General features: G+C 33.3%; 1 protein-coding gene and 1 non-coding gene across 2 annotated transcripts in view; both read left to right on the top strand.

Moving 5' to 3' along the window:
- PTPRD (protein tyrosine phosphatase receptor type D) overlaps positions 1-16,192 on the top strand; it is a 1,876,190-nt gene that overhangs the window by 1,009,800 nt on the left and 850,198 nt on the right. The window lies entirely within an intron of this gene.
- Positions 14,442-14,516, top strand: TRNAS-AGA (transfer RNA serine (anticodon AGA)). The gene has a single exon. It is a non-coding gene; the product is annotated as a tRNA-Ser (tRNA).

The following is a 16,192-nucleotide window of genomic DNA, read 5'->3' on the forward strand; positions in this document are numbered from 1 at the left end:
AAAACTTGCTGATGGGAGATACTGAGAGAACTGATTGAGGGATGTCTGGAAATTGTCAGCAAATGTCCATATAATCCTATTTCCCATGCCAGAGGTAATTGAGAATTGACTTTAGGGTACCAGTTGTCCTGTGAGCTTTCATAGACATAACTTTGCAATCTGAAGAAAAAAAAAATTCCCAAAGCACTGAAATTGAAAGATCATCAGAGTTCATTTTTGATGACAGCTGGACACTCTCAGTTAGGAAAAGAGAATCTTAAAAGGTTGACATTGGCTGACATAGTCATCTGAAGGCTAGTTTACTTTTGCTGTTTCATTATGACATTATTATTGTTTAAGTTGGTGATTTCTGCTCAGTTTAGATGATAGTATAGTGTTTTGGTTAAAGTTTCTTTTCAAATCTCATATTTTCAATTCCACATAGAAAATAAAAGAGTAATAATCAGAGTAAATTGAAGCACAGTGCAGATGCCTTTATGGCCCTTCTCTAAGGCAACTGCATTGTAGGAAAAATGATTTTTCTTTAAATACCAAAGATACTTAAAACCAATCTATATTGGAATTAAAATAGAAGAATGAGACCATGACTCTTTGTCCAGCTGTCAGAAGAAAATAGACTGTTGACACAAAGAGGGAAACAAATAATTTATGATTATGTTTTTTTATTTGAATCCCAGGTGATTACACAGAAAGGTTTGGTGAATTTTATAAAAGGGTTCATATAGCACAAAATAATGTATAAAACTACTGAGAAAGTCAGAGTATAAGGCCATAAAGTACAAAAATATAGCCAGAAACAAATTAGTATACAGAAACCCATTTCATACACCTCTGCACTTATAAAAGTTAGGTTGCCCATTTGCTTCAGAGCTTCTAGTTGCCCAAATTAAAATCAGAACGTCTTAGATGTCACTCTGAGATTTGTTATTTCCATATGCTAAAAATCAACTGCTTATTTAGTAGAAGTACATCTTTCATTATGCTAAGACCAAAAAGAAACGTTTGCCAAGGGTTCTTATTAGAAATTCTTAAGCATTATATGGTGGCCATTATTCTAGAAGCATCTTTACAATGATGACTAACAAGTTTCATATGGCAAAGTCTTACATTTCAGTGTAAGCTTATGTTTTGGCAAATAGTATTTCTTCATTTGTGATGATTGTCATGACAGCTTTCATTAGAACATTTCTTCACATCTTACTGTACCACCGAGAGTTTTTAAATAGAAAAATTATTTGCCATCTTATGTGGCCAGCCTTGGTTTACTAACTCCCAGTGCTGAACTGTCTGAAAAATTGGGGGTGTTAGTTAGCACCTGAGAACACAAAACTTTGGTTTGTTTCTCAGTGAGTTTCTGAAAACACTTTCCATAATGACCTGTCCTACAAATGTGGCAGCCTGAGAGCTACTATTGTGACTGAAAGAATGGATGTGGAATTTTTAGATCAACACAGGATTCATATCCACTCTGTAGCATCGCTCCTGGGCCCTTTTTTTCCTACTGTCTTAGGCTTTTCTATGGCTGAAAGGAGCCTTCTGAAAAAGCAATTGCAAAGACAAGTGTGACACTTATACTGATACCGGATAGCCTTGACTTCAGGATATCCTTGTAGTTTGAATGTCGAATACAGAGAGTGCTACCATTTTATTTTTCTGTGGTTATGGTATAGCTTTCTACAATATGCCAGACTGTAGGCTGAGTATGGCAGAAATGGTAATACATGAGAGATGCAGACCCCATCTCCAAGGTGATCAGACATATTTGCAAATAAATGCAGCACAGAGAAGTATGGGGTAAGAGTCACTTTAGTAGTATAAACAAACTGATCTAGAAATCAGGGAAGAGAAAGAGCATCACCACTGAAAGTGATGAGTGTAGACTCCATGAAGGAAGAATAATTTAACACAGCCATGAGGCAGTTATTCTCAAACTTTAATATACCCCCCCCCAAAAAAAGATCAATTATGGAAATGAACAAAAAAATCCAGTTTCAGGCCTCCACCCACAGAAAGTCTAATTTTCTATACTTTGGATGAGTTTCCAAAGTCACAAATATAAATAAGTTAGATGACATTTCTGTGCTGTTCTAACAGTGGCAGCAATCTTGTTGGGAAGCAAGGGGAGTTGTCTTAAGTCTGAATTAGACAGAGAAAATGTCAGCTATGGTCTGTGTGTAAGATGAGGGGTGAGATTGAGGTGGCTGATAGTGCTATGCCAAAGAAGGGGTAGAGTGGTCAATTTAAGCTAGTCCTTGACACTTCTTATTCTGTGTTAAGGGCCTTACCACTCTTTTGAGGAGTGTAGAAGTTATTTAGCAGATGGCAGAGCATTCATTAAAGTAAAGTATTAAAGCCAAGGAGTGATACGATCAGACCTGTATCTAACTTTTTTTCCTTAAATGGATTTCCATACCCACTGATGTGTTGATTTTTCAGAATGGACTCCTTCTCAAGGGAATTGTGGTGTCCTCCACCACTGTAATCGTGATTGGCTATAAAATACAGACAATACATTTGATATAGAACATCTATACATAGACACCAGTCACATCAGAAACCACTTCCTATCACAATACGTTTAGCCTCCCAAATTGATTTAAATCCAGGGAGACCAAAATCTCCATTGCCTGTTGGATGAAGAGGAGCCACACACATGCTGTCCTCTTATAGATGACCTTTCATGAAAAGAGCACCTTACTTAGGGTAAGCATGGATCTTCAGAGTTAATACAAACCACGAGAACCTCCACTATGCACAAATGTTCAAGAGAGGCCAAATAAAGAAGTAGCGTCAGAGATTAAAGTATATGAGACATCATTTAATCTAGAAAATTCTGGAATATTCACTTTTCAGGCTTCCTTTGTCAAGATCTTTACCACAAGCCCCAATACACAGCATATCTGGAGAGAAGAAGCATGTGTTTTTTTCCACCTCAAATGTCAATTAAAAGGGTGGTTTTCACCTATAGTATTTGTTCACCACCCAGCAAACCAACTGTTTCAATCAGAGAGTCCTTTATTCTTCACATTACTGTTTTACTTAAGAGATAATGTCAGAGGAATTGAACGTTGTGACTGGATAATAGTCTCCTGCTGTAAGATGAATGCTTAGGCATTTATTGAAAGTAAATGTTGGAATGAAGCCAAGACATCTATTTTTAAAGTAGAAAACTATTTTCGAGTCACAGCTTTCAGTGCCAGAGCTATGATAGCTATCTTACCAAATGATTTTTTAAGTAAATTGAGATCACCCAGGAGAGTACCAGAATACCTATTTTGTTCCCACCTCTGTAACAAGTGACATTCTGGTTTCTTTTCTACAGATACCAAATCAAATTCAGATATGCTGTTTGTTAGGGAACATTGAAAGAATGCATTATCCATGTAGTCAGTCAGTTCTCTAGCTTGATTGTACGGACTTGGTTTTTGCTGTTTTAAATGAAGTGGGTTTAAATATGCTTGCTGAAACAGAAGTATACAATTTTGTGATGCATTATTGAAAAATGTTTTGCCACATTATAGGCAGGAATGGTTAATGATATCCTTATGATGTGTTTGGAAGGTGCGTAAGCAGTAATTTGGGGAGCTTTTAGCAGCAGTGCTAATGAGCTGGGATCAAAGTCTAGTCAGTCACTTTGGAGTACCTTCATAGAGGGGGAGCCTTGTAAGTAAATTTCAAGAAACACTACTCATGCTTTTCATCAGTGTTAAAATTCAGAAGAATACTGTTGTAACCTGGCTAGTTGTTGACAGAATTTAGATACTCCATGAATTAAATTCTCACCCTCTTCCCCAATACCTGATGCTATATATTTAACTGTTAGTCACAATCTCATGATATGAAGTACCTCCATAGGTATTGCCCATTTTTTTTTTTTTGTTTTCTGTGTACTTGGTAAAGAAAAATGAAAATTTATGGCTGAAGCAGCCTTAACAGAAGTAGAACCTCTGTATCAGTATAAACAGTAAGGGCCACTCAACTAGTAGTTTTACTCTGAGAGGTAAAAAAGACAATGAAAAGATAATTTAATGTAATATTAAAATGCCAGAAATGATAATTATTCATTTTGAAAATTGTATTATAAGAATGTGTTACAGGATAAACACATACACATGCACACACACACACACAAAATGTGTATATATGTAAAAATTTATGTATATATATATATCAAGAGAGAATAATTTCCTCTGAAGTATATAAAATGTAACATTTACAGAGAGACAGATGCATAAAATATATATGCAACAGGAGTTAATTTGTAAAATAAAATCATAACCATTTTTGACCAATCCATGAAGAGCACTTAAGATTAAAGGATGAAAACTGAAATAATAAAATATTATATATGAATAACATAAGTAGACACAGTTAAAGATAATAGATATCTTTATATCCGTACGTATATACTTAAGAACAACCAGAGAATTACACACTTAAACTGTGTGTCTTAAGTAACTTTGAAGGAGTCTTCCATCTTTTCAAATTTTAGAAATAAGCATCAGTAACTAATAAGTACTTATATTAGAGACTTGTTTAATTGTGTTAGTAATTATTATTTAAATTATTATGGTAATAACTTTGTATAGTTTTTATACCCCCCCCTAGTTAATGTTCAGTTTCTTTTCTTTAAATTACTTTTTCTCATGATCTAACTTTATTATATGTGAGTCATGTGATTATTGACTCTCCCATGTTGCTATTTCATTATAAGCTTAAGTCTGCTATATAATATCCTTTCTTGAATTTCTGGTAGAAACTTTTCTTTAACTAGAAATGTCATTTACATAATCATTATATTAGTAGAACATTGGACTCCTTTAGCTACCTCACGCGATTAGAGCTAAGGCAATATAATCTATATTTAAGATTTGTTTTTAAGAAATTTATTTTCTACCTCTTCTCTGGGGAGTCACAGTATTCCATGGCAATACATGAGGGAACTTGCAAAACATAACACCTATATGTAACCTTCTCAAGAGCAGAAATTCCTTTGCATGTTGAACTTTCACCTGAAATTCTACTTCAAGAAAGAGTACCACTGTTAATATTTTGGATGGATAAAGGAATATAACACTATATTGAAAAAGCCACTGTTCAGAGAAATAGCAGAAATATTTATATAATATTTTATATACCAGATACTTTCTATTTATTAACTTAGCTAATCCTATGAGAATCTTCTAAGGTTGGTATCATTGTTCCCATTTTATAGAGGAGAAAATGGAAGGACAGAGTTCAAATAACTTAACAAGACTATATAGCTGGAGCGTATCAGGATCGAGATTTGCATCTAGATAATGTACCTCCAGAACTATTATTATTTTAGCCTCTGTACAAATATAGCCAGATGGGATGACCCTGGGGATTATAAACTATGCTGCAAATTCTAAAATAGCGCAGTGACTTCCAAAGAAACAATTTTTTAGATCTATGTAATGAAAGTATTAATCAAAAATTAATTTTGTGAGGATATTTGGAAGTCAACCTTACAGCGTATGGTGCTTGCCTGGTGAGTGACCTCCTGGCCATCACTTAGATTTAAGCCTTTGCCTCCACGCCTTTCTGTACAAGACTCACCCTGCTTAGTTTCACAAAGGACTAGAGCAGCAACCAGTGAAAGGATACTTGCAGAGGAGGGGAATTGAACTCAGGGAGGTATCTTTGGATTAAATCATATTAAAAATGAATTAATTGATTTTAGTACTTAAATGTCTGAGGAAAAAAATGTCTAAATTCAAGTTCTTACTACTGAAAAATATCGATATGGTAGCCCACATGAATATTTTGACCTGAAATTAGCTTTTCTAAAATTTGGCTTTGTAAATCAAAGTTTCAAAAGAGAATTTGTTGTTGAACCACTTTCCTTCATGGAAAATCAGTGGTTGCTTGCAATTTCTAGTGGGAGGCTGCTCAATTTACCAACTCCAGACATATGAATCCTAGAACATAATTTTGTCCCTTATCATGTATTCCCCACCAGTCCCCAAATACTGTTATTCATAATAAAGTAGTTGTTACAGAATACTTGCTGGCTTTATTGCTAATTCTTAGAAAGATTTTTCTCATTAATAAAATGAAAAATATACATTTATTGACCCTTATAATTACAACTGTATCTCATTTTTTCCTAATTATGGTGTGTATCAAATATTTTTGTTAAATAATACTTTGCTTCTTGAACAAAATGTAAAACTTTATCAGTTTAAAAATGTTAGGTATATTCAGATCATTAGCCCTATTTTGGGTTGTATCTACCATATAAAATCTATAACTTTTTCATCTTTTAATAAGTTAAGCTGGTTTTCAAGAGATAAAAACACTGTTGTATGGAGACCTTAAGATATCTTCTCTCCACATTTGTGAATTTTAGACATGAATACAAACTGAATACAAGCTTGCTCACATGCTCTCTCTCTCTAGGTAAAGATACAGATATAGATATAGATTTAGATATTGATATATACAGTGTTTCAGCAGGCTAAGTGCCAGAAAACCAATGAATAAAATGTAAATACATACACATATATCTATACAGATATTACGTGCTGTATGTGTACACTTATTATATCTATATATGCATAATTTATTCATTAAAATGAGTTACCTTTCTTCATACAAGCTGTTCAGATCTGTTGCCAATGTAATAAAATATTCTTCATATAATTAATGCAGTTGCTCAGTTGAGAGGGGGACCTTTTCAACACACTTGGTTATCTAGGAGATATTTATAGCACATTAAGATGTATATATCACTGGTGTGTCCAAGCTCAATCAGAAAGAAAAGTAAGGAGTTTGATTTGCAAGAGAAATTTGGGGTGCTCTCCCAGGAATTTAGACAACCTATCTCTTCTCATTGGTATCGGACCATAAATAACTTAACATAGTACATAAACATTAGCTGGAAATTTGAAGAAAAGAAAAGCATCCTTCATCCTGCCCCCTTTGATTTCATTTCTATTTTTAAAGACAGCATATTTGTTTCACTTCATTTCACTACAGGAGTAGACCTGTAATCCTCAAAGGACCAAAAAAAAAAAAAAAAAAAAAGAAAAAAGAAAAAAAAAAGGCTCTCTGGTTCATGACTTTCCACTAGAATTTTTTTTTTCTTAGCATTACTTGTTTGGGTTAATGTTTTATCTGATTTTGACTCTGGAAAAAATAGTTTCTCTATTGTATCGAACTTTGATATTTGCAATTACTTATTTTGTTGGTTTGTGTTAAACTCAAACTTTGAAAAAAAGCCAGAAATGTGCAATTTGTGAGAACTGTTTCAGTGGATTCTTAGGTAACTAAAATTTGTTAAATAACAAATACCATGTCAAGATTCCCAAAGTATTTTCTGTAGGACTCAGTATCTCCAAAAAGTTGTGCCTTTTCTTTAACCAAAAGTTTAATGTTTCCTCCCAGATGCATGTGACAAATCATGTTTCTTCCATTTCTTTGACCAAATTAGAAAGTATAGAGCTAAACTATTCATCAGACTCCTCTGAGATGGAATTTATTTATGAATATTACTCCTATTTATGGATTTCTCCCTGCTTTTCCCTTCAGCCATGTATTACTATCTTTTAAAAAAGGTATACAAGTTCATTTTCAGTATCTTCTTCATCTCTTCCTAAGTTTCAAGTAAAATGATGTAAAATAAGCCAGGACCCAGGAGAACACTATGTAAAAATGTATTTCGAGAGGCTAAGTGTCTGAGGTCTATAAGGCAGCAATAGTATTCCTTAACGAACACTTGGCCATGATATCTCCCAGTCTTTTCATTACTAACAAAGATATTGTTCAATTTTCCTGTCATCTTTGTGCTGCTGAAGGACTGTCTTTTCTTGAATTTGGAAGTGTTTCCTTGAGAATTCTAATTATAATAATGATTACTGTTATTATTTTGTAAATACAAGTAGCTATTTCTTAATCAAGGAAAGGGTACAAGTAGTGATCATTCTAGAACTCACTTTCTAAATCAGATCAGCCCAAGGTCAGATTGGACACAAGCACTATTATCCAAGGTTCATATTCAAGGTCTAAAACCAGTATGTCAGTTTGAGAGGGTCAGCAGAGCAGTAAGCAGAAATTGACAAAGGCCCATCTGGCAGCAGCAGGCCAAGTGCCAGAAAACCAGGCTGTTGTGGAGCACTAGCAGTGAATGGGAGTGTGTTCAGTGGGAATAGGGTTCACCAGGAAGATGAGATACTAGCTGATGCCTGGGCCCTGGAGGGATACTGAGATCACAATGGAGCCATCACTGAGTCAAGGGTTTCTGACAAAGGGCTTCTTTTAGAGCCCATCTGCCTAAAGCAACTCTCATCTCAGGACCCTGGGTCAGGTGGAACCCACAGATGGAGGTTAAATGGAACAGCTGCAAGGGTGAAAGGCCCTTGGGGCCAGGAAGAAAGCCAGAAACACCATCATATTTTTCTGAAATGACTACAATCTACAACTGTAATATGTATTTTCTGATATAATTATTTACTGTAGTTTTTTTAGGGTTTGTAATTATTTTCTATTTTGTTGTTTTCTGCTTTTAATTATTTCTGCCTGTGCACTTATCCTTATGTTTAGCCTGCTGTTTTTATTTTTTAATTTAATTTAGTTTTACATTTATTGAGGTAATACTGGTTTATACCTCTAGCTTTTAAATTTTTTTTTAATTTAAGTATAGTGAATTTACAGTGTGTTAATTTCTAGTGTACAGCATAATGTTTCAGTTATACGTGTATGTATGTGTGTGTGTATATATATATGTATGTATGTGTGTGTGTATATGTGTGTGTGTGTGTATATATATATATATATATATATATATTCCTTTTCATGTTGTTTTTTGTTATAGGTTACTACAAGATATTGAATATAGTTCCCTTAGCTAATTCAGGATTTAGCAGATACTAACTACTATATATAAATCACATAAACAAGATTCTACTGTATAGGAAAGGGAACTTTTCCCTGTGGTTTTATTGCCCCTTTCTTGATTGGAAAAACAAGAAACAAATACTTTTATATTTTTCTTTAAAAACATGTTTATGTACATCTATTAATAGGAAGGGATTTCCTATGTGTGCCTCATTCTGTATTGAATATAAGGAAAATTCTAAGCTATATATTGCTAGAAGAGTTGAATGCAGTTTTCCTCAAAATTTGCTCCTAATTCATTTTTATCACTAGTGATTTACTCTCATGGTTAGCTAGGTAGAAGACATATTATATATTTTTTTCTGTCCAGAAGTCTACTAGCTGAAGGAAAACCATTTATTTACTAAATAAATTAATATTTATCTTTATGTTAATATTTCCTTTCTACTTTGAATTCTGTTATTATTAATTTTTATTAGTAAGGGAATATAATTGTTTTCCCACAATATGCATAATAGCTTTCCAGCTGAGACCAACCCTATTTCATTCACAGCTCTTTGGTCTTAAGAAATTTTGAATGCTATACTATGTATTAACTCACAGTGTGATCAGACACCCACCAAGTTTCCAGCAGTAATTAATATATTACATAAGGCTAGATCCTATTAACTGAACAACTTTGAATAATGTATTTCAGGTTAAGTACTACTTGCTGCATCCTGTGGTATACCTGCATTTGAACCATTTCTTCGTGATGCATAATAAGTATAATTAAAAGGTTAAAAGAGAAATTTATACAGTCACAGACTAATATAACACTCTTCTACAGCACTGTTCAATGTTTTGAGAACATAAATAAGTTTCTTCATATTATAGTCTTGGTTTTTCATTCTTTTTCTTATTTACATGTAGTATCATAGACTCTCAGATGTAAGATCTGTTTCCCTTCTTGAGTGGGAGATGTTTTATTGGTTATTGATTGTTAATGTTCCTCCATCTTGATCAATCATACCGGTGGGTCAGGATCACTTTACTATTTTCAGTGAGTTTTCAGAGTGCCTTAGCTCTAATTAAATGTTACTTTTAATCCTTCCTAGATTACTGTCTATTTGTCTTTCTTACTGAGACTTTGTATTGTTAATGACTTGTCACAGATACTCTCATCTTGAAATAAATGTACATACAGTTGACTCAGTTAATGATGTTAGTTGCTGAATGACAAAGTGCTTCCAAAATAGTTTAGCAATTAAAAATTTTTACCTTTATGATTTTATATGTATATGGATAGATATGTAGATAGATATAAATTCACCTAAAACAAATGATGCTGTTATATCCACTACACTCCAGTTTGGTACTAAAAGCTTTCATGAGTATAATCCATTGACATTGCCTCAAAGTGGTTAATATTCTTTATTCTGAAGAAATTAATTGGAGTGTTGGGCAATGATCTTAAGACTTTGGGGAACCACTATGCAGTTACTTAATAAGCAAATATTCACTAGGTGACAGAAGTACTTCTTTCTAGTCCAGCTGATAAAAATAATTGAGTAAAACTGCTAGTTCATTTGATACATTTTATTTATTCAGTAAATAAATAGAGACCCAGGAATCTCGCTTCTGGGCATATATCCAGAAGGAACCCTACTTCAAAATGACACCTGCACCCCAATGTTCATAGCAGCACTATTTACAATAGCCAAGACATGGAAACAGCCTAAATGTCCATCAACAGATGACTGGATAAAGAAGATGTGGTATATTTATACAATGGAATACTGTTCAGCCATAAAAACTGACAACATAATGCCATTTGCAGCAACATGATGGCCCTGGAGAATGTCATTCTAAGTGAAGTAAGCCAGAAAGACAAAGAAAAATACCATATGAGATTGCTCATATGCGGAATCTAAAAAAAAAAACAAAAAACAAAATATAAAACAGAAACGGACTCATAGACATAGAATACAAACTTGTGGTTGCCAAGGGGGTAGGGGGTGGGAATGGACAGACTGGGATTTCAAAATGTAGAATAAATAAACAAGATTATACTGTATAGCACAGGGAAATATATACAAGATCTTATGGTAGCTCATGGCGAAAAAAAAGTGTAACAATGAATATAAGTATGTTCATGTATAACTGAAAAATTGTGCTCTACACTGGAATTTGACACAACATTGTAAAATTACTATAACTCAATAAACAAAATGATAAATAAATAAATAAGTTAATTAATTAAATAAAACAAATTAGAAAAAAAAAGATATTGATGATGGGCCATGACCAGCAATTTTTTAAACTACAGAGAAGATAAATTGGACTATATTATAGTATTCTCTATAATTTTGTGTATGCATAATTTTTTATATAATGTAATGTTACAACAAATAAAGAAAAGAATAGCCAATCCCCTCCCCCCAAAAAAGATCTCAACATATATACTGATATGGCATATTTCCTTAAAAATAAATAAATAAATAAATAAATAAATAAATAAATAAATAAATAGAGGTGTACAGCATAGTAATTTGATATTTTTATAGATTATATGCCATACAAAGTTACTATAACCTGTTGACTATACTCCCTGTGGTATACATTACATCCTTGTTAACTTACCTGTTTTACAATTAGTAGTTTGTACTTCTTAATCCCCTTCACCTCTTTTACCCCTCCCATCACTCCCCTCCTGCATGGTAACCACTAGTTTGTTCTCTGTATCTGTAAGTTTATTTCTGGTTTTTTTTGTTTTTTTTGTTTGTTTGTTTCTGTTTTACTTGTTCATTTGTTTTGTTTTTTAGATTCCGCATATAAAATGTCAAGAATTATGCCATTGAAAAAACGTATCTTTGCAAAACACCATTGAAGGGGAAGTTTTGAAAACAAATATTCAAATAATGAGGATCCAGATTTTTTTTTTAATTTGAAAGAAATGCTAAAAAGCTTGGAAATTTAATTTTTTACCAGCAATTTTGCTGAGAATCCTTGAGCAATTTAATTTTTCTATAATGTTCTATGAGTTTCTGCCAACAGGGGAATATCTTCCAATGTTGAGAGTTAAAAAAACAACAAAAAAAACTAAACCCTTTTTCTTAAAACTCTAAAAGAGTTTCACTTAGTATTTGGGCATTAGTATGCAAATTGAATATATAATCTCATATCTATTTTAAATCTACATCTACAGTTTCAATAAGAGCATAGTGTCAGAGAGACAACATGTTCTTAAGAGTGGAATTCTTAGCAAAGAATGAGACAACAAAGACTAAATACACCATTGAACTTTGTCTTTTGAGTATGATGCAGCAAATATAAGAGCAATTCATTGCACTAGTTCTGAGCATTACTCCAGAAGCTTTGATGTATACTAAATAACAGGAAATTAGCAGCTTTCCCTTAATGATTTTTTGTTATTGTATGAGGGTATTTTTTCAATGTACTTTTTCGCTTGAATAGAGCCATTTGTTAATGAAATAAAATGGTCTTCTGAATAAATACATAGGATGTTGTTTTGAGCAAAGTTATCTTCTCTTAATGCACCTATTTCTGTGGCAAGGAAAGTAACATGAGGAAAGTAAAATCCGCAGCATTAGAATGTCTTATGTTTACATTTTATTGCCTCCAAATCCTACCTAGCTATTTTTTTCAGTACCTCTTAGGGGCAGAAACACAAACTATGATACAGTCTCTATCTTAGTGTGTTTTTAATTGAAGGATGTCGATTTAGAATGTTATATTAATTTCTGGTGTACAGCATAATGATTCAGTTATATATATATATGTGTGTGTGTGTATGTATATATATATAAACACATACATATGTATATACTTTTTCAGATTATTTTCCATTATAGGTTATTATAAGACAGCGACTATAGTTCCCTGTGTTACACAGTAGATTCTTGGTGTTTATCTGTTTTATATATAGGTGTGTGTATATGTTAATCCCAAACTCCTAATTTATCCTTTCTCCTCCTTTCCCCTTTGGTAACCATAAATTTTCTATGTCTGAGTTTGTTTCTGTTCGTAAATAAGTTCATTTGTCTCCTATTTTTTTAGATTGCACTTGTAAATGATACCATATATTTATATTTCTTTGACTTACTTCACTTAGTTTGACAATCTCCAGGCCCACCCATGTTGCTGCAGATGACATTATCTCATTCTTTTTTATGGCTGAGTAATTATTCCATTGTATATGTGTGTGTGTGTGTGTGTGTGTGTGTGTGTGTGTGTAAAACAACTTCTTTATCCAGTCATCCATCCCTGGACATTTAAGATGCTTCTCTGTCTTGGCTATTGTAAATAGTGCCGCTGTGAACATTGGGGTGCATGTATCTTTTTGAGTTAGAGTTTTCTCCTTACACGTGTCCAGGAGTGAGATTTCTGGGCCATATGGTAAGTCTATTTTTAGTTTCTAAAGGAACCTCTATACTGTTCTCCATAGTGACTATACCAATTTACATTCCCACCAACAGTGTAGGATGGTTCCTTTTTCTCCACACTCTCTCCAGCATTTATTTGTGAGCTTTTTAATAATGGCCATTCTGACTGGTGTGTAGTTTTGATTTGTATTTCTCTGATCATTAGTGATACTGAGCATCTTTTCCTGTGCCTGTTGGCCATTTGTACGTCTTCACTGGAGAAATGTTTATTTAGGTCCTCTGCCCATCTTTGCATTGGGTTGTTTGTTTTTTTATTGAGTTGTATGAGCTGTTTGTTTACTTTGGAAGTTAAGCCCTTGTCAGTTAAGGCATTCTCTACCTTTTCTGGAAAAGCTTGTAATATACTTGATGAAGGATGTCCTGTATGGAACATTCTGACTGAAAAGGAACATGGTCCGTGAAGTTGTTTGTCTTTAAGGAAAGCCAATTGACTCCTAGGAAGTTTCCCATAAAGTGTCATATGTTTGGCAAAGTCATCGTAAGAGAAGTCCTGGCTCTCAAATTTGCAGGTTTGGATATTTGTAAGTTTGTCCATCAATTACAGGTAGATTCATATTAAGCAAATTCATAGAGACTAGTATATAAAACTAACATTTTATTAAATTAAAATGAGACATAGAAGTATAAGGAAACCATCCCTGGCTACCTGGGAAGAAAAGTATATTTTGGAATTTTCTGTCTATGCATGAAATTGGAACAAGAAGAATTGTATGATCTGAATGGCTCCTGTTATTGGTCTGTATTTTTCTGCAGACAGACTTTGGGCAGAGCGCCCTCTACCTTCAGGGGGAGAAAATACACTGCCAAGACCTGCCTCAGACTTTTCCCTTTACTCTCTGCTTTCACTGTTTGACAAAACTTTTATAGACACATTGTTTTTAGAAGTAGTTGGAGATGATGTCATGTGGTGATATCCTCAATGTTGGTATCACATATTTCTGCCCCAGTACCTTCTTTATTTATTTCATAGTTTCGTTCTTAGAAAACATTTCTCTCTCCTTATTTCCAAGTTCTTTGGGAAACACACGGAGAAAGTTCCAGTGACCCTCCCCCTCCCAGGGTTGACTACTATATTCCATTTAGTAGATACTTTTGACAACACATTTTAAAAAACTATACTAAAATGACTCATGGAGGGGTGGGTATAGCTCAGTGGAAGAGCACATGCCTAGAATGCATGAGATCCTGTGGGTTCAATCCCCAGTACCTTCATTAAAGGAAAAAAAAATTAAGAAAAACAAAAACTTTCACTATTAAAAAAAGAAAACTTATTTTAAAAATTTAAAAAATGACTCATAAATAGACCTTACCATCAAAGAATTAGTTTACATAAAGATATGTATAAAATTTTTAAAACCATATAGATGTTATAATGTATTCTCGATGACAGGGAACAGTATAATAATAGCTTTAGTCAGTCACAACAGGGAGCTATTACTGAAACATGTTTCACTAATACAAACGATTATACAGATGAGGCCCATACTCAAGTAACTTAATTTATGACACATCAATTATTAAAATATGTATTTCAGGAGCATTTTGAAAGAAAACTTGATTTTGAAAATTAGCAGAGAAGTAAGGTAAAGCATTTATTATACTATATCTCATAGGTATTTATTAATTTGAAAATGTTGACACATTTCTATCTGGGTCAAACATACTTTCTAAGTGTACAGCATGATCATCCTCATCCACAGTTATTAGTAGCCTGAGAGTATATAGCATAAGTTGTTTCATATGGACTGAACGGTGATCCTTATTCTTTAGGACTATGGAGAAGGCATAGAAATGGGTATTAGAACCCAAATGGGTTAAGAACTAAACTATGTAGGTAGCCTACCCACCACCATCACCTGGTTGGACACCAGGATCAATGTGTGGACAAGTCAGGCCATGTTCCCCATGAAAAGTTTATGATTCAGTTTCTAGTTAGGATTTCAAACATTACTAGAGTAACCTCCTTCCCTGAGTACCAGAGCACATGCCCGAGGGATTCTGCCCTTCAAAAAAATATGTATGTTATTCTCATATCTCTATATCAACATCCTCACATTATTTTCTGAAAAGCATCACAGCCCAGTGTTTTTAAATCTCTCTGAAAGAAGTAGTCATAGAAAGATACATCAAAAACCTGACTTAATTTTTCTTAAGATGAGGTTCCATCTTCTGTCTTCACACTTCTCCTTTGATAATAAAAGCCACAGAAGAGGTGTGTATGTTTGTATTATTGTTTTCCTGTGTTTACACATATTACACGCATATACATTATCCTACTGAAAACATTTTTGAAGTCTAGTTTATTACAATATTATATGTTACAGGTGTACAATTTAGTGATTCACAATTCTTAAGGCTTATACTCCATTTATAATTATTATAAAATATTGGTTATATTCCCTGTGTTGTACAATATATCCTTGTAGCTTGTTTATTTTATACATGATAGTTGGTACCTCTTAATTCCCACTGTCTGTCTTAATTGCTCTGTCTGTGAGTCTGTTTATTTTTTGTTATATTCAGTAGTCTGTTGAAATTTTAGATTTCATACTTGTTATATCATACAGTATTGTCTTTTTCTGACTCATTTTACTTAGCGTAACACCTTCTAAGTCCATTTTTGCAAATGGCATACTTTTATTCTTTTTTTATGACTGAGTAATGTTCCATTGCATATATGTATCACATCCTCTGTATTCATTCATCTGTTGATGAACACTTCAGGCTATTTCGGTATCTTGGCAATTATAGAGAATGCTCCTGTGAACATTGGGGTGCATGTATCTTTTGAATTAGTGTTTTTACTTTTAAAACACTAATTAGGTTTATACCAAGGAGAGGAATTGCTGGTCACTTGAGAGTTACATTTTAAGTTTTTTGAGAAATCT

This window comes from Camelus dromedarius, chromosome 10 (assembly GCF_036321535.1).
Source record: "Camelus dromedarius isolate mCamDro1 chromosome 10, mCamDro1.pat, whole genome shotgun sequence".
In the NCBI taxonomy this organism is placed as follows: Eukaryota; Metazoa; Chordata; class Mammalia; order Artiodactyla; family Camelidae; genus Camelus; species Camelus dromedarius.